The sequence below is a fragment of the Mauremys mutica genome, chromosome 9, assembly GCF_020497125.1.
Source record: "Mauremys mutica isolate MM-2020 ecotype Southern chromosome 9, ASM2049712v1, whole genome shotgun sequence".
Lineage (NCBI taxonomy): Eukaryota > Metazoa > Chordata > Testudines > Geoemydidae > Mauremys > Mauremys mutica.
The window spans coordinates 60,617,840-60,635,988 of NC_059080.1; the positions used below are offsets into that span (position 1 = coordinate 60,617,840).

At 48.5% G+C, this 18,149-nt stretch overlaps 1 protein-coding gene across 1 annotated transcript in view; it reads right to left on the minus strand.

The window, feature by feature from the left end:
* Positions 1-18,149, minus strand: part of GPC1 (glypican 1) — a 301,536-nt gene that overhangs the window by 188,941 nt on the left and 94,446 nt on the right. The gene's annotated exons all lie outside the window — the stretch shown is intronic.

Below are 18,149 nucleotides of genomic sequence, written 5' to 3' on the forward strand. Positions count from 1 at the left end.
TTTGTGGCCTACCCCAAGGCTTTGTACTGGTACCAGCGCTTTTCTATCTGTACACAAACCAACTTCTGCTCACCCAGTCTTGTAAGTTCACGTACGCAGATGATATTTGCTTAGGCATCCATAAATGGTCATTTCCAGAACTAGAAGATGACCTAAATGCTGACTTGATTAAGATGGCTGAATACTATAGTTGGTGGAATTAACAACCATGTGCGTCAAAGACAGTTTCAAGTGTGTTCCATCCTTACAAGGACAGAGCAGATCAAGAACTGAATATTTTTCTCAATGGACATCACTTGAAACACGAATCCCACCCAGTTTATTTCAGAGTAACCCCAGATAGATCTCTCACATATCTTAACCACCTGAGGAAAACTGTGGGTATGGTGAGGACATTTAACCACCTTCTAAACAAATTGGTCGGCAATTCCTGGGGAGCAAATGCTCAAACTCTCCGATCATCTGGGATAAGCCCTCTGTTATTCTGCAACAGAATACTGTGCCCCAGTTGGGATCAATTCGTCTCACGTCAAGTTGGTTGACATAAAATACACAACTACGTGCATCATAACTGGGATGATGCAACCCACACCAGTACTGCGGCTCCCTGTGTTAAGCAACACCACTCCTCCATACAGCCGTCGTGAGGATCATACAGCCAGAATGGTTGAGAAGATCAGGGCAAACCTAAGCCTACTACTATCCACAGACCTCTTTGACCATCCAAGAGCGTGCTTGGCATCAAGGCACCCATTTCTGGCGCCTTGCCCTGCCCAGATTTCTCTGCAACTTTGCTGTGTTGTGATGAAAGGTCTACAGCTGACATCAGAAACCAGTCTCTTATAACTGACCTGAGCATGCATGTATCCAGCTTTGATTTGCCACACCACTCATGAGCAAATTGAGCGATTTGAAGCCATTTCCAACAGGCCAGGGTCAATGTGCAGCCAACCTTCACAGCTGGGGCCAATCAGAGGATCCCAAATGTGGCTGTGGCCAAAGACAGACAATGTCATGCATCACTGATGACAGCCCTCTTACCAGATTTCATAGTGGTCTGAAGGATCTGCACCTCACTAATGCAGCTGTCGCAAGTTGGCTTGGCAAGCTCCACTTCCGATAAGACGACAACTCAACCCACAATCATGGAAACTCAGCTGAAGACTAGACAGTAGACTTGAGACACAACACTGTGGTGAATGCTTGTTATACTGTTTTTCATTGTTAATTTATCATTCTTCTTTCAACACAGCCAAGAATATTCCATAACGTCACCAGCTGCTAACATCTTAGTACTCACACTTCCTATCTCTATTTTTTTTAAAAAGGCTAAGAGAAAACTGCATCTGCTCTCAGACGCTACAGAGTATGCAAGTACCCAACCACTAAGTACTTCATCAGACACCACTGAATTACTCATGCTTGTCTGTTTGGAAAAACAAACATTTGAAAAAGGGATGTTGATTTTGTTTAGTTGGAAAACTTTGACCTAAATCAAATTCTACCACTTTTTGTATTGGAAAATGAAAAGAGTGACAATATTGAGGAAAGCTTATGGCACCTTCCCTCCTCCAGGCCTCATGCATCTTAAGACACTTGCAACATTCATAATTCTTCAAACTAGCTTTGGATCTGAAATAAGTGCTCTTTTGTTTGTATGTTCCAGTATGTATGTAAAAATGCAGGGCCAGATTCTCAGGTGGTGTAACACATCTGCTAAGGTTAGAAATACTTTTCCCCCCAAAAGCCCATCTTCTGCTGATAAATCTCCAACCATTGGCCTTCTTTTTATTCACCACTGACAAGTAGCCTTTCAAGCCCTGGTTCACATCATGCCTTTCCTGTCCTATGTGTCTGTCTGCTTCATTTTTGTGAGCTGACAGATTACTGAAATATAAAAGACCATGATTCTCATATAGTTCAACAACTTGCCTGCTCCGGAGAATGAGCAGGCTGATCTTGTGAACATGATGTGTGCATCTGAGATCAGAAACACACTCAGAATCCTTTGGTTTGCTATCAGAGTCTGGCACAGCCAGAATTTAATTTTTAAATTTCACTACCACCTTTGTTCTGAGGAATTTAAGGAACCCGAGAGAGGTCATTTTTCAAGTAAAAACTGTATTTCACAAGTTTTCAATTTGGGGCTTAAATCTAGGCCTTAACAGACAATAGGCTAGATCTTCAGCTAGTGTCAGTAGATGGCTTCAAAAGAGCTACATTGATTTACAGCAGCTGAAGAACTGGTCCTAGATTGCTAGGATTCATTTCCTCCTGTAATCCAGCTAAATAACTCTAAGGGGAGGGGAAAAAAACAAACACCAAAATTCAGAGCACATTGATCTTCATAAATCTCTCTTTCTTAAAACAAGGGCTAATCCCAAACAAAGTTTCTCCATGCAGTTAGCAAGGGAGACCATGTAATAAGATGAACTTGCAACCACATCAGGAGCAGAAGGTGGCTCTTGGCTGCCTGGTTAGAGGAAGGTTCTTGTTCCATTACTTGAACCTTGCAGGACTAGAACAGGAGGGGTCTTGGGAAGGAAAGGAGATAGTGGGAAAATTCTCTAATCTTATTAACATTATCTCTATTCCAGTAATGCCCAGAGGCCCCACCCTAGACTAGACTCCCACCACATTAGGCGCTGTACAAACACACAGTACTTATTTATTAGTTATGGGAAGAGACCATCTCCTCCCTGAAGATTTACTACCCAACAGACAAGACAGGAAGAGGGTGGGAGAAAAAAGGTTTTGTTATTCCTATTTTGCGAATGTGTCTCATTCAAGAAGTAGTGTGCAGCAGAGCAAGAAACTGAATCTAGATCTCAAGCCCAGCCCAGCCCCTGAACCACAAAGAGCATCGTTCCTCTCTAGTCCCTCTGTATGACTCACAGCAGAGTAGCAAGAAGGCCCATCAGTAAAAGATGAGATTTTGAAGCTTGGTACGCTTCATTTTCTAACTGCCCATCTTTCTGAAGGAAGATTCTCAGGATGTCAGTATTTCTCTATGATCGCTTTCCATTCAGTGGATTGCTTTTGAAAAGATAAAAGATAGTCTAAAGCTGGCAGGGAGACTTGAGTAGTCCCAATCCCCTGCATCTCTCAACATATTTCATTCATGTGATTTTTTTCTTTTAAATGCATTTTGTCAAACTCTGACGCTGGGGGGGAAATTCCCATTGCAGCAAGTCAAGCTCCAACTCATTCAACAACCAGGAAAACAGATTTTCCTCTACAAATTTGGCCAAATTCATTTTTTGGTTTAACTCCAGAAGAGATGATGGAGTTATGACAGGGATGAGACTTGCCCTTCTGTGTCCAGAATTGTATTGTACCATATTAAAAGCCAAATTCTATTTGGTTTTTAACCTTACATGCTCATTAAACCCGTAACAGGCCTACTACCCATACCACACCTACCGTGGGTGAATTCTTTGGCTTCAGCTGAAATATCAGAGCAGCAGCTCTCCATTGTCAGAACAAGTCTACCATGTGTTTACCTATTCACAATATTACTATGTGGGGTAAACACAATGATACTATGCAATTCTAAGCATGTTATGAGGCATCACTTTACAATACAACACTGCTGCAACAAGAGAGGGCATAAATGAGGAAGTATCCTAAGAAATGTACCCCACATAAAAATTCTCTGCCATGCTGCAGATTCAACCTATCAGCAATGTCTCTAGTATTTCAGTAGCCTGGACAAAAGACCAGAAATAGAGCGTAACAAGAGAAATGATCACAGTATTTAGTGAAATAGCCAAATTCATAAAACCATCTTGCAGCACTTTATGATAAGATAAAGAATGAGAAATTTGAAAGCAGTGAGCAACTGACATTGTCCATTGTCCAAGGAAAACACTGATTCCCACTCTTTGGAAACAGGAAAAGAAAAGCATCTCTAAAAGTACAGCTTTTGAGACAAAACCCGTCTTTGTAACTTCTGCGTGGCTCACATGGTACAAGCTAGAGTATTTATGTGTTCCAATTCCAGAGCCAAGCTCTTAGCTCAAGAACAAACAAGATGTAACCAGACAGCAGACGATGCCAAAGTCTGATCACTGAAGTAACCTTTTCTGTTGCAAAAACAAATTGCATAGGGGAGCGGACAGATCATGGGGCTGGTAATGGGACAGCGAGACTTTCACATTCCGATCATCGATTTGAAACTGGCCCAAGACAATAGCGACAAAGTTGTCATCACCTCAGAGCTGTTTTATGGCTTTTGTGAAATTCATTGGTGATCTTATATCTGCTCCAAATAAATACATGTCTTCAGCCATAGACCTGATCCTGCAGCCTCCTAATACAGAAAAGTCTTGTAAACTTCAAGGGGAGCCACACATATGCGAGAGCTGCAGTATCAGGTCCCTAATGTTCCCTTTCTGGAAGTTTCAGCGGCGACAACTAGGCTGAATTGCCATGGAGACTTACTTTGAGGAGCACCTCCCCCAAGCCATAGAATGGGATAGGGTTTTAATGCTGTCCTTGAAGCTGGAAAGTTGCTACTTTGGTATTTTAAAACTGTTGGTTCCGTAAATATGAAGTGTTCAAGTGCTTGGCAATAGGGCAGCAATATAAATATCTAAATCCACATATTTGAGAGAAAAGATTGCAGGCTCTTTGTATCTGAAACTAGCTGATTTCCTCTACCCACTTCCTGTGTGCTTTCTAGATATTATCAAAGTCATTCACACAACAATGCAACACTCCTTATCCAGAACAAGAGCACGGTATTGTATGCGACTTGCGTCCTTCCTACAGGTGTCAGTAACTAGAAGAATGTTAAACACAAGTAGATTAAACTCCAACTCTAATATAAATTGATGAGTTTGGTTTTCAGTGGCCAGGCAGGCACAGGAAATATTTTGTTAGTCATCGACTTCTGTGAAAGCAGTATCACAATAGAGTTTTAAAGACTGACTCAATCCAATGACTGGAAGAGCTGTCATTTCAAGATTGCTCACCATTCTCCTAGGTCATTGTACTGGGAAATTTGGGACAGTCCCAGGAAAGCCAGGACACATAGGTGGGGTATTTGAGAAAACCCCTGACCAACTTTTTTTTTTTTTAATTTCCTCCCACCTTTTAACAAAAACAAAACATGCTTCTTGACTTCTCTGTAGATGGAAACAACATGCAAGCCCCCTCCTACTCAGCCACCTTTTGCCTTTTCTTGGAGAATTTCTCCACTCTCTGCTGCAACACACTCCAAGTTGCCACGTAAACCATCAGTGAGGCCTCAGACTAACACAAGTCACAAACACACTTGCCCTGGAGGCTGTGCAGGTTCGGACTAAGGAATAGGAAGCAGGCAGAGCCAGGATTGCTGATTTAGCATGAGCATACTGTGTGAGAGACCCCAAGCAAACTGGTTGTCTCACTCCTCATGCAACCCACCTTTTAAAATTAGGTGAAAACCTTACTGAAAGCCTGCTGTTATACTGGGGCTGAGATATCCCTGGAGAAATATATCGTGGTTTAATACTCTCTTGAGCTGTTCTGTTTCTGGAGAGAGAGGGGAAGCTTACAAGGGACGTAGAAGTATTTCTGAACAAGAGAACACACACTTTATATATCAGGGAGCAATCTTATGAAGGAGTGAACCATATTTCTAAGCACTGTGTCACATCACATAGAAACACAGTGGGATGTTCAAGGAACATAGAGGGCCAGATCTTCAGCTGGTGTAAATCAGCATAGCTCTGGCATTACGTCGGTATATAAAAAAAAACAAAAAAACAAAAAAAACCCACAAGTGAGTATCTGACCTTAGGTCCCTAACTTCAAGCGGTATAATAGACAATAGCAAGTACAGTTTCCGGATTACTGATGGCCATACACGTTGTAGATCAGGTAAGGAGAAACTACAAAGCAACATCTTAAACAATCTAATAAAAAAACCAACACGCACTGTTCACTGTTTGCACCCCAACTGCCATTAAAAATGCAATTTTGTTTTATTTCCTTTGGTTTTGGGGGGTTTGCATAAAACAAACATATTGTACAAACCCTGGAGGTTTAATTTGATTCTAGTTTATCTTTTGATCAGCACAGCAAACAACTGCACAGCATTTCCCTCTCTCCTCCAAATATCCAGAAACTGCAGAAACTGCATGAAAAATCCGTTCCTTCTCTCATCAGGGCACTGCTGGCAGCTTCACGTTAATACTGCTGTTTGCATTTAAAGTGAAATCTTCGACAAAGCATCCCAAAACAGGAACGGCGCTAACATCTGCAAAGGGTTTTAAACCATAGATTAAGCAGGCCTTTTGATTCTGAGCCCATCTTGTTCATGAATGGGGAGATTATCACAAAGGAGAGGGGAAGAGGCAGAAGCCCTCCACAGCAACATGCCAAGCTAAAGCCTCTGTAAGTAATATGACAAGGCCCCTGCTACAACAAAAACAGCAATCCAGATGCAAACACCTGCAACCAGTCCCTACACTCAGAAAAATCTCACCGGATCAAACCACCAGCAGGTTCTAACTTGACCCAGACCTCGGACTGTAGCCAACATTTTTATCAGCTGGTGTAAAACAACATTTTTTCTTTGAGATCTCTCTTCTAATCAAAATGAAAATGCAAGCCATGCCCTTTCAAAGTCAAGAGAAGTCCAAGGGCAACCTATCCCGAGAACCCTTAGGGAAAATTCTCCTCTGGTGTAAACCGGCTGATTCAATGGAGCCATGCCAGTTTACACCAGTGGAGAACTTGACTCACCGTGTTCAAAAGTATCCTTTCAGTTTACAATAAAATAATGATGTAATGAGAACAGAGAATTACATTTCATTCCCCAGCCTGAGAGCTAAACACAGAGGACTAGGCTTTATAGTGTGCCAGAAAGAACCATGGAAGGAAAGCAGGGAAATCTGGCTGAGCCACCAGGGGCCCAGCTGTCTCAGCTCAGGGATGAGGGAGAATATGTCTGATCAGTCCTTATTGTACTGGTTTGTGAGCACTGCTGTAATCGAGGCTCATGTGTGCCCTTCTTTCGAAAGCCATCTTTTTTAGGGGTGTGGCTATGCTGATTTATAAACCAACTGCTCTGTACAGCAATCTCGCACCTGAGATTTCAAAATGATTTTTTTAAAAATATATTGGGTTTTAAATTACCTTACCTGCTTTTGCTTTTTACGTTACTGTTGTTCTGCATTTAGCCCCCCTCTCAGAGCCACAATCTGCACATGCACACCATTATGAATATACAGGTGAACGTTCCCAAAGATTAGTTCAAAATTTATCAATTTATTTTTAAAACTTTTACAGCAACTTTATTGCTTGTAAAAGATGTTAGGTTGCCAGCATCCATAAATCAGAGCCCCCTATTTACTCAGAGAACAGGAGCAGCTCCTGTATGTAAGCTTCCCCATTCTGCTGCTGCTGCCCAATCAGTGTGATACAAACCCGGAGCGTAAGCAGTTCCCACAAAACGTGGAAAGGTGGGTCAGTCTCCATGCCCCACTGTGCCTGATCCAAAAGCTAATGGGAGTCTTTCCTTTGACTTTAATGGGCTTTGGATCAGGCCCTGAAGTCCCTGGCCTCTTTGCCGAGGTCTCCAACAAGGAGACCAAGAATCCATGTAAATGTGGCTTCCAGAATGTGGACTGAGAACAGCTCATTGCAAACTGGTGTCACATTCAAACCACTGCCTTAGGCTGACTAAAAATATTCCATTATTAGCCTTGTTAGGCAGGTGTCCAGTTTCCCAGATTGGTGCTTGTTAAACAGTCTAATACATCCTTACCAAAGGCTAAAGAAAGAAAGAGAGAGAGAGAGAGAGAGAAAATTCAATATCAGGACAGTGAATTAGACCCAGGATTCTGTAATGCAAATGCTGTGGCTGTGATGCAAGTTCTGTGGCTAGAACCCCACATGGCTCTCTGGGAGTTTACACAAGTTCGTCAGCCAGAACTGTAGGCATTTTAAAAAACACAAGTGGACTTTTAAAGCTCATATTCTGATGCCATCATAAAACAGTGCAGGGCCATGGAGTTACTTAGGGAAAGGACAAGAGCTTTTTTCTGAACTCTCCCGCTATGCTGAGGAAGCCCTCTCTTCAAGTTCCCCAACCTTTCAACTCTTCCTCCAATGCTTGGAAAACAATGGAAACCAGAGTCAACAACTCAGGCAACTCCATCACAAATCACTTCCAATTCCTCCTGGACAAGTAACATGCTGTTGCACTGCAGAGCTCACCAAAGGGTGGGTGACTTTAGGCAACATCCTGTTGCACGTGTTGTGAAACAGACCCTAGTTGAGTGACAGAGAATGCACAGAATGGTTTCCTGACCTCCCAGGTTCGCATCAGAACCCTGATGTCACATTAACCTAGACTCATCCGCAGTGTTAAATTACAGAACAGGTCAATGCAATAAATACAAGATACTGACAGATGTCTGGCAGCTTGGGGCTGGGACAGTTTATTTCATATAGGAATCCTCCAATGAAAGTTCCTAAATCTCCTGCTGTATTCAGGTCTCAAAATGGTCTAGCATTTATCCTACTGGAGAAAGAGCACTGGCTTACAGGGATTCTCTGGTTAAAAAAAAAAGTCATCATTTTAACATCTAAGTATTTCAATAGTGCACTTCCAAGGGAAAACCTAAAAAGGTGACCTTTAAAGGGAAAAAATAACGGACTTGTGCTGTTTTTAAAATAATGGACAAAGAAGATCTTCAAGGTGTTTAAAAAGAAGAGAAGGTGGTGTGAGAAGAGTTCTGTTTGGGGACTTAAAATTTTAGGTCTTATCAAGCCTAGAAGTCTCCATGGATAACTGGAGAATTGATAAGAACAAGGCATCACAGACACCAAGGAACTGAAATCTGATTAATTGAGAGAAGAAGTGATTTTATTCATATTTGTTTAAGACTTTCTGGTTTGTTTTGTTTTGTTTTTGTTAACTCCTAACACACTTGGGAGAAAACTCTGTTGTGGTTTCTGCAACTCTGCCCCTTTAAGTCTGAGAAAGCTCTCCACACACATTGCTCAATCAAAGATGAAAGGGAAGGACGCATAGATTATAATGCCCTTATAGCCCTTGAGTGCTTATTGCTTGTGCTGTTGGGCAGGACAGTTATAAGGCCTCCTGCTATCTTTGCCATATAACTTTTAAAAAAGGTTTTCATACCCCAGTGAGTTTACATACAAAGCAAAGAGAAGCCATGAGGACTGCAGGTTAGATCGGCTGAAGGGATACAGAACTCTTCAGGACAACCTTCAAGTATAATACACAAGAGTGAGTTGAGGTTCCAATACAGATTTCCTCTTCTTTGGTCAGAAAAAATGTAAATTAACGTCACAAAATAAACAAGCGGATTTTAGTGCCAAACTTTTTTTTAATATCGTCCTCCAAGGATGGTATCTAAGCCAGATCTTCTGCTTTGGGCCTGATGGAAGCCCTGGACAGCACCCATTTTACAACCCTCACTGTCAAAGATCCCTCTTTTTAATCCACTCTGCATCAGCTTGGTGAAAATTCCCAAACCTCTCAAAATACTTCAGATGTCACACAGCTGCTGCTGAAGGCCTGAGCTGGTCTTAAGTCACTTAGGGTACGTCCATACTACCCGCCCGGGTCGGCGGGTAGCGATCGACTTCTCGGAGTTCGATATATCGCATCTCATCTAGACGCGATATATCGAACTCCGAACGCGCTCCCGTCGACGCCGGAACTCCACCACCGCAAACGGCGGTGGCGGAGTCAACGGGGGAGCCGCGGACTTCGATCCCGCGCCATGAGGACGGGTAAGTACTTTGAACTAAGGTACTTCGAGTTCAGCTACGCGAACGTAGCTGAACTTGCGTACCTTAGTTTGAACTCCCCCCCCCCCCCCGCAGTGTAGACCAGGCCTTAGTCATGCCTACATAGAAAGGAGATTTGTTTTTAGAATGGATCACAAGTAAATGTGTAACAAAGTTGTAGACACAAGGTAAATGTAATTGTTTCATAAATCCCAGCCCCCATATTTACCTACTATACCAATAGAACATCTGTCTCCCCAACTACCTTTCACTCACTCCAACGGTATCTGCCTCTTTGCCAATAAGTTCAATAAGGTCTTTGCAGTTCTACTCTGAAAAGTGGCCCTGAAAATGGCATAATGGAATTCCATATTTACAGCTGCTCCGTTGGCTCTAGAACAAATTTAGTCTGGGAGACCAAGTCACCATACATTTGTGTTTTGCATTATAACATTCACCCATCAAATAAAAAGTAAAAAGAACCTGACTGACCCCAAAATTGAAATTCTAGCATAAAGTCCTGCCAGGTAAATTATTACTAATTGTTGTGCCTTGATTTAGACATATGAAGTGACATTAAGACTTGTACCTGTGAACTGTGCTTTTTCAAAGCCACCAACGAGGATTCAGACCACACAATTCCCAGTTATATTAATGAGAACCAATAGTCCAAATGTCTTACTCGGCTTTGAAAATCCCAACCATGGGGTTTATACTAAGACATCCAAGGCCTGGCCCAAAACCCACTAAAGTCAATGAAAGTCTTTCCACTGACTTCAGAGAGCTCCAGATCAAACCCAAAACAAGCTGACAGAAAAGCAAGAGGAGAAAAGGAAGAGAGAAATAAGAGATCAGAAGCAAAGGAGTGGAGAAAGGGAAGGGTTGCCAAGACAAAGCTACAGGTGGAAGCTGTATCTTTGTGGTAGATTTTTTTAGGTTAGTTTATGGTTTATGATACAGTGATTATGTGATCACAAGTTACTACTTCAATAGTATAATGCAGTGGTTTTCAACCCTGGCGGTCCACAGACTATGTCTAAGGGATCCATGAAAGGTCAGTATGAAAATGAAATTTCAGATCCCAGGAAAGGCATTCCGTTTTTCTGATCAATCAAAAGAATGTGAATACCCCCACCTATGGTCAAAACCCGGAAGTGTTGTTGTCATCATAGAAGCCCACCGTTTAACGCCCTTTCTCACGCTGAGTCAAATGCTGTGCTGAGCATGTGCAACATTTATAGTTTAATTCTGTTCAGTCTGTTTTCAGTCTAAAATTTCATTGGTAGGGGTCCACAGACCACAGAGTGAATAGCCAAAGGGGTCCTCACCTCCATTCAAAAATTTTTAGGGGTCCGCACATGAAAAAAAGGTTGAAAACCACCGACATAATGAAATATTTTTTTCTTGTTCTTATAGGGAAAAAAAAAGTTGTGAAGGAAAAATAATACAGAAGTTTCGCTCTCCTGGCTAACAAAAACCTGGCAATAGGCATGAAGATTCCATAACCTGAAACTATTTGGCTAGACACCTCTGGAATGCCTTGTCCTAGGTGCTTCAGGAGATCGGCAGGCAAAGCCTCTCTCCTCTATGCCACAGGAGGTCCAGAGGGGAGAACAACTCCCACTAACTTTAGGATCTATGCAGCTAGGGAAGACAATTTGAGCCATATTCAGCTGTATCAATGTGTTTTGTGCATGGAATAAGAGAAATGTATCCTATATTAATTAATATTTATATTAGTCATCCTAATACAGTTCACATTGCATAGATTTTGATCGCTCCAGCACCACAGAAATGTAGCCCCTCTGGAACACGTCAGCCAACCAGCATAATAAACTATAACGTGCAGTATCACTACAACAAGTTCCTCTCTAATTGTTCATGGACATTATATGGAGTAGGCTTTATTGGGACACGAAGGACTAAGGCCAGTCATGTAAGTGATGCACAACAAAGCCATTTTTCCTGTTTAAAGCTATCAGAATCCACAGAATGATTTTCCTCCTAAAAAACGTTGTTACCACAGGAAACTTTCTAGTAGTACTAAACCGGGACAATGTCCTGTGCCTGTATCATTCCACAAAGCAGCAGTCGCCTCTGTCTCCACAATCATTTGAAAAAGAGTTAAATTCTGTTATAAATCCTAGTTTATATTCTGAGAGAGTACAGCAATTGAGTGTGGTATAAGACGGTTACTCACCGTAGTAACTGTTGTTCTTCGAGATGTGTTGCTCCTATCCATTCCAGTCAGGTGTGCGCGCCGCGCGTGCACGGCGCGCCGCGCGTGCACGGCTCTCCGGAACATTTTTACCCTAGCAACTCCAGCGGGCCGGCTGGGCGCCCCCTGGAGTGGCGCCGCTATGGCGCCGAATATATACCCCAGCCGGCCCGTCCGCTCCTCAGTTCCTTCTTGCCGGCTACTCCGACAGTGGGGAAGGAGGGCGGGTCTGGAATGGATAGGAGCAACACATCTCGAAGAACAACAGTTACTACGGTGAGTAACCGTCTTTTCTTCTTCGAGTGATTGCTCCTATGCATTCCAGTCAGGTGATTCCCAAGCCTTACCTAGGCGGTGGGGTCGGAGTGAGACGTGGCAGAGTGTAAGACTGCGGAGCCGAAGGCTGCATCGTCTCTGGATTGCTGCACCAACGCGTAGTGGGAAGCGAAGGTGTGGACAGAAGACCAGGTGGCCGCTCTACAGATGTCCTGGATAGGAATATGGGCCAGGAAGGCAGCAGACGAGGCGTGCGCCCTCGTCGAGCGAGCGGTGAGGCAGCATGCAGGCACGCGAGCAAGCTCGTAGCATGTCCGGATACACGCCGTTACCCAGGAGGAAATCCGCTGCGAGGAGACCGGCTCGCCTCTCATGCGATCGGCAACCGCTACAAACAGCTGGGTCGAACGCCGGAAGGGCTTCGTCCGCTCGATATAAAAAGCGAGGCCCCTGCGGACGTCCAGGGTGTGGAGCTGTTGCTCACAAGGTGAGGCGTGCGGCTTCGGGAAGAAGACCGTGAGAAAGATCTCCTGATTAAGGTGAAAGGCCGACACCACCTTAGGGAGGAAGGCCGGGTGTGGTCGAAGCTGCACCTTGTCTCCGTGGAAGACGGTGTATGGTGGACTAACCGTTAGAGCACGGAGCTCAGAGACTCGTCTCGCTGATGTAATTGCGACGAGGAAGGCCGTCTTCCAGGAGAGGTAGAGCAGAGAGCACGTGGCCAGAGGCTCGAAGGGCGGTCCCATCAGTTTGGCCAGAACGAGGTTCAAATCCCAGGTCGGAGTAGGACGCCGCACCGGCGGGTACAAACGGTCCAGGCCTTTAAGGAAGCGGGAAACCATCTGGTTAGCGAAGATGGAACGACCTCCTATGGATGGCCGAAAGGCGGACACGGCTGCCAGGTGCACCTTCAAGGAGGAGACCGCCAGACCTTTCTCCTTAAGATACCAGAGGTAGTCCAGGATGGTAGGGACAGGGACTACGAAGGGATTGAGGCCTCGTTGATCACACCAGAGCGCGAAACGCTTCCATTTCGCAAGGTAGGTAGAGCGAGTGGAAGGCTTTCTGCTCTCTAGCAGGACTTGCTGCACTGCCTCCGAACAGTCCCTCTCTGCGTGGGTCAGCCACGCAGGTACCAAGCTGTAAGATGGAGGGACTGTAGGTTCGGGTGACAGAGCCTGCCGAAGTCCTGCGAGATGAGGTCCGGCCACAACGGGAGGGGCATGGGATCCCGAACGGAGAGCTCGAGCAGCAGGGTGTACCAGTGCTGCCTCGGCCAGGCCGGAGTGACGAGTATGACGTGGGCCCTGTCCCTCCGAAGCTTCAGTAGCACTCGGTGGACGAGCGGGAACGGAGGGAAGGCGTAGAGGAGGTGATCCGTCCAGGAGCAAAGGAATGCGTCCGACAGGGAGCCTGGCGAGCGACCCTGGTATGAGCAAAACCGGTGGCACTTCCTGTTCTCCTTGGAGGCAAACAGGTCTGTCTGGGGAAACCCCCACCTCTGGAAAATTGTGTGCACGACATCTGGACGGAGGGACCACTCGTGAGAGAGGAACGACCTGCTGAGATGGTCGGCCAGTGTGTTCTGCACTCCTGGAAGAAAGGACGCTTCCAGGCGAATTGAGTGGGTCACGCAGAAGTCCCACAGGAGCATCGCTTCCTTGCAGAGCAGGGAGGAGCGCGCTCCGCCCTGCTTGTTCACATAGAACATCGCCGTCGTGTTGTCCGTGAACACCGCTACACATCGGCCTTGCAGACAGGCGCGGAAGGTGTGACACGCTAGGCGGATCGCTCGCAGCTCCCGGACATTGATGTGGAGAGCGAGCTCTTGGGGGGACCAGAGACCCTGGGTGTGAAGGTCGCCCAGGTGAGCCCCCCATCCCAACGCCGAGGCATCCGTGGTTAAGGTGACAGATGGGCGAGGAGGACGGAATGGGACTCCTGCACACACGACCTCTGGGTTCAGCCACCAGCTGAGGGACGCGAGTGTCGGCTTTGAGACGGTGACTATCATGTCTATTGAGTCGCGGTGCGGGCGGTATACCGACGCCAGCCAAGATTGAAAGGGGCGAAGGCGGAGCCTCGCGTACGCCGTGACGAACGTACAGGACGCCATGTGGCCCAGGAGGCGCAGGCAGGACCGAACCGTTGTCGTGGGAAAGGTGAGAAGGTCCTGGATAATGGATACCATCGTCTGGTGTCGAGAGCATGGGAGGCAGGCCCTGGCCAAAGTGGAGTCGAGGACCGCTCCGATGAACTCCACCCGCTGTGATGGGGCTAGAGTGGACTTCTCGGCATTGATGAGAAGGCCGAGGGACCGAAATAGGGATAGTGTCTCTGACATCTGGGCCTCTACCAGCTGTCGGGATGCCCCGCGAAGCAGCCAGTCGTCGAGATATGGGTATACATGAATGCGACGATGGCGGAGGGCTGCAGCAACTACTGCCATGCATTTGGTGAAGACCCTCGGCGCGGTGGACAGGCCGAAGGGTAGCACCGCAAACTGGTAGTGCGCACCGTTGACCACAAAACGCAGGTAGCGTCGATGGGGAGGGTAAATAGCGATATGGAAGTACGCGTCCTTCATATCGAGGGCGGCAAACCAGTCTCCCGGATCCAGGGAGGGAATGATGGTCCCCAGGGTGACCATGCGAAACTTGAGCTTGAGCACATACGCGTTGAGCTCTCGGAGGTCCAATATGGGTCGAAGACCCCCTTTCGCCTTGGGGATGAGAAAATATCGGGAATAGAATCCCCTGCCCCGCATGTCGTGCGGCACCTCCTCTATGGCACCCAAGCTCAACAGAGTCTCGACCTCTTGTAGGAGGAATTGCTCGTGAGAGGGGTCCCTGAAGAGGGACAGGGAAGGCGGGTGGGAAGGAGGGGGCGAAACAAATTGAAGGCGGTAACCGGACTGGATTGTACGAAGCACCCAGCTGTCCGATGTTATTTGGGACCACGCCGGAAGGAAGTGGGAAAGGCGGTTGTGAAACAATCGGGAAGGAGACTGATGGGCCGTCCTCGGGCGTCCCATCAAAAGGCCTGTTTGGGTCCTTGAGGGGCCTTGGAAGGCGCCTGGCCCTGGTTTCGCCTGTTGCCCGACGGTCTACGGCGAGTCAGGCTGGGACGCCTGCTATTGTAGGGCCTCGACCTAGACTGGTTAAATGGCCGGTAGGGTTGCTGCCGAAAGGACCTTCGCTGGGTAGCCGGTGTGTGCATACCCAGAGTGCGAATGGCTATGCGACCGTCCTTCAGGGTCTGAATTCTGGAGTCCGTCTTTTCAGAAAACAGACCCTGAGTGTCGAAGGGCAAGTCCTGCAAGGTGTATTGTACCTCCAGTGGCAATGTGGAGGACTGTAACCAGGAGATACGCCTCATGGTCACTCCTGAGGCCAGGGTTCTAGCACCCGAGTCCGCTGAGTCCAGAGCGGCCTGGATAGAGGACCTGGAGGACTTCTTGCCCTCTTCCAGGAGGGCCGTGAACTCCTGGCGCGAGGCTGTTGGGACCAGCTCTGTGAATTTCGCCAGGGACACCAAGATGTCATAGGTGTATCTGGCGAGGAGGGCCATCTGGTTGGCGATTCTGAGCTGGAGACCCCCTGCCGAATAGACCTTTCGGCCCAAGAGGTCCATGCGCCTCGCTTCCTTGGACTTCGGCGCAGGGGCCGGCTGACCATGCCTTTCCCGGTCGTTGACCGACTGGACCACGAGCGAGTCTGGTGCAGGATGGATATATAAGTACTCGTACCACGGGCGGTGGGAGGGACGGACGCCGGTGACTGCCCGATGGTAGTGGCATTTTTCTGGATCGTGCGGATGAACGGCAAGGCCACCCGCACTGGAGCCTCGGCTCCAATCACATTTGTCACCGGGTCCTCATCCTCAGTGACCTCCGCTACCGGTAGGTCGATAGCCTTCGCCACTCTGCGAAGGAGGTCCTGGTGGGCCCGCAAGTCAATAGGCGGAGGGTCTGTCATAGAAGCCCCCGCCACCACCTCATCTAGTGACGATGACGAAGAGAGCCCTTGGACCACCGCCTCCGCAGGTGGGTCCTCGATGGGGTGGGCAGCTGACTCAGACCGTGGACGCTCCGCGGGATCAGGCGGTAACTGGGGCTCACCCGGTGATGGGGGTGGCCTGCTGATAGTGGCCTCCGACACTCTGCGTTCGGAGGCTGGGGTCCGCTGGGGGCAAGGTAGCCCTTGAGCTTCGTATTGGGCCCAGGGGACCCAAAAACCCCACTGCTGTGCCCCTTGGACTTGTCCGTGCGGGGCCGCCTGGAGATGGCCATAGCTGTCTGCCCGCGAAGCGACCGACGGGATGGCCACAGAGGCGTGGAGGCGCTGACGGATTGCGCCATCGGAGCTGGCAGCCTGTCCCCGGACGGTGCCGAGGGTCGGTGCCGGTCGTCGCGGTACCGGGATGGCGAGCGAGACCATCGACTGCCGCGGTGCCGGGAGCTCGACCGGTGCCGGGAGCTCGACTGGGATCTCGACCGGCGGTGCCGGGAGCGGCTTCTGGAGTCCCGGTGCCGGGACCGGTGCCGGGACTCGGACTTCCTGCGGTGCCGACGGGACGGTGATCGGGACCGGGAGCGTCTCCGGGAGTGCGACCGGTACCGCGATGTTGAGCGGTACCGGGACTGCGACCGGCGTCGAGACGGTGAACGGTACCGCGATGGAGAACGGTGCCGGGACCTGGAGCGGCGCGGCGGAGATCGTCTTCGGGACCGGGAGCGAGACTGAGTCCTGGAGCGCCGTCTCTCCCGTCCGTCAGGGGAAGGGGGCCGCATCATGGCCGGCTTGCCCACTGACTGCACAGCCCGCACCGGCGGTGCTGGGGGCCGGAGGCTCGGTGCCTCTGTGAGCTCGATAAGCTCTCTCGCCATCGAGAATGTCTTGGGCGTGGACGGGAGATGCAGCTCGACCGTGGTTGGCACCGGGGAGCAGGGAGGTACCGGACTCGACGGCTCTTGAGGTGCCGGAGTCAACGGGACCGTGCACGGCTTGTGCACTACCACAGCCGGTGCCGGAGGTGTCGGTGATGGCTGGGTAAGCTGTCCCGCAGCAGGAGGCTTAGGAGCCGGGTGCGCTGTCTTCCTCTTCCTCGGCGGAGAGAGGGAACAGTGCCGGGACTTCGGTGCCGTCTGCGAAGGCTTCGTCGTGTCGGTACCGGGGCGGCTCGGTGCCGCTGGTGTGCTGCGCGCCGAGGACGGTTTCGGTGCCGCCGGGGACGGCGCGGGAGGCTGAAGTGCCGACTCCGTAAGGAGCTGCTTGAGTCGAGAGTCTCGCTCCTTTCTGGTGCGCGGCTTAAACGCCGTGCAAATCGGGCACTTATCTGTCCTGTGAGCTTCCCCGAGGCAGCGCTGGCAGGAGTCGTGCGGGTCGCCCACTGGCATGTGCCGCTGGCAAGCCGCACAGGGCTTAAACCCCGGTGCCTTGGGCATGAGCCCGCACCGGTTGTGGAAGAAGAGGGGCGAACCCCTCTAATTCCCCTACTATGCTATAACTAACTAAATTTATTCAACTAATCTAACTACTAAACTAAGTTAACCAACTATATACAAAGAAGAATGGAGAAACGCTAGGGCTGTGGAGGACAGAGAGCACTCCACTGTTCCAACTGGCCGTCACGGGCGGTAAGAAGGAACTGAGGAGCGGACGGGCCGGCTGGGGTATATATTCGGCGCCATAGCGGCGCCACTCCAGGGGGCGCCCAGCCGGCCCGCCGGAGTTGCTAGGGTAAAAATGTTCTGGAGAGCCGTGCACGCGCGGCGCGCACACCTGACTGGAATGCATAGGAGCAATCACTCGAAGAAGAACAGATCTGGTACTCAAGGAAAAGCCTATAAAGGGGGGGAAACGGGTCATTAACATTTACTCTGCTGTTTTGGTGACTGTAA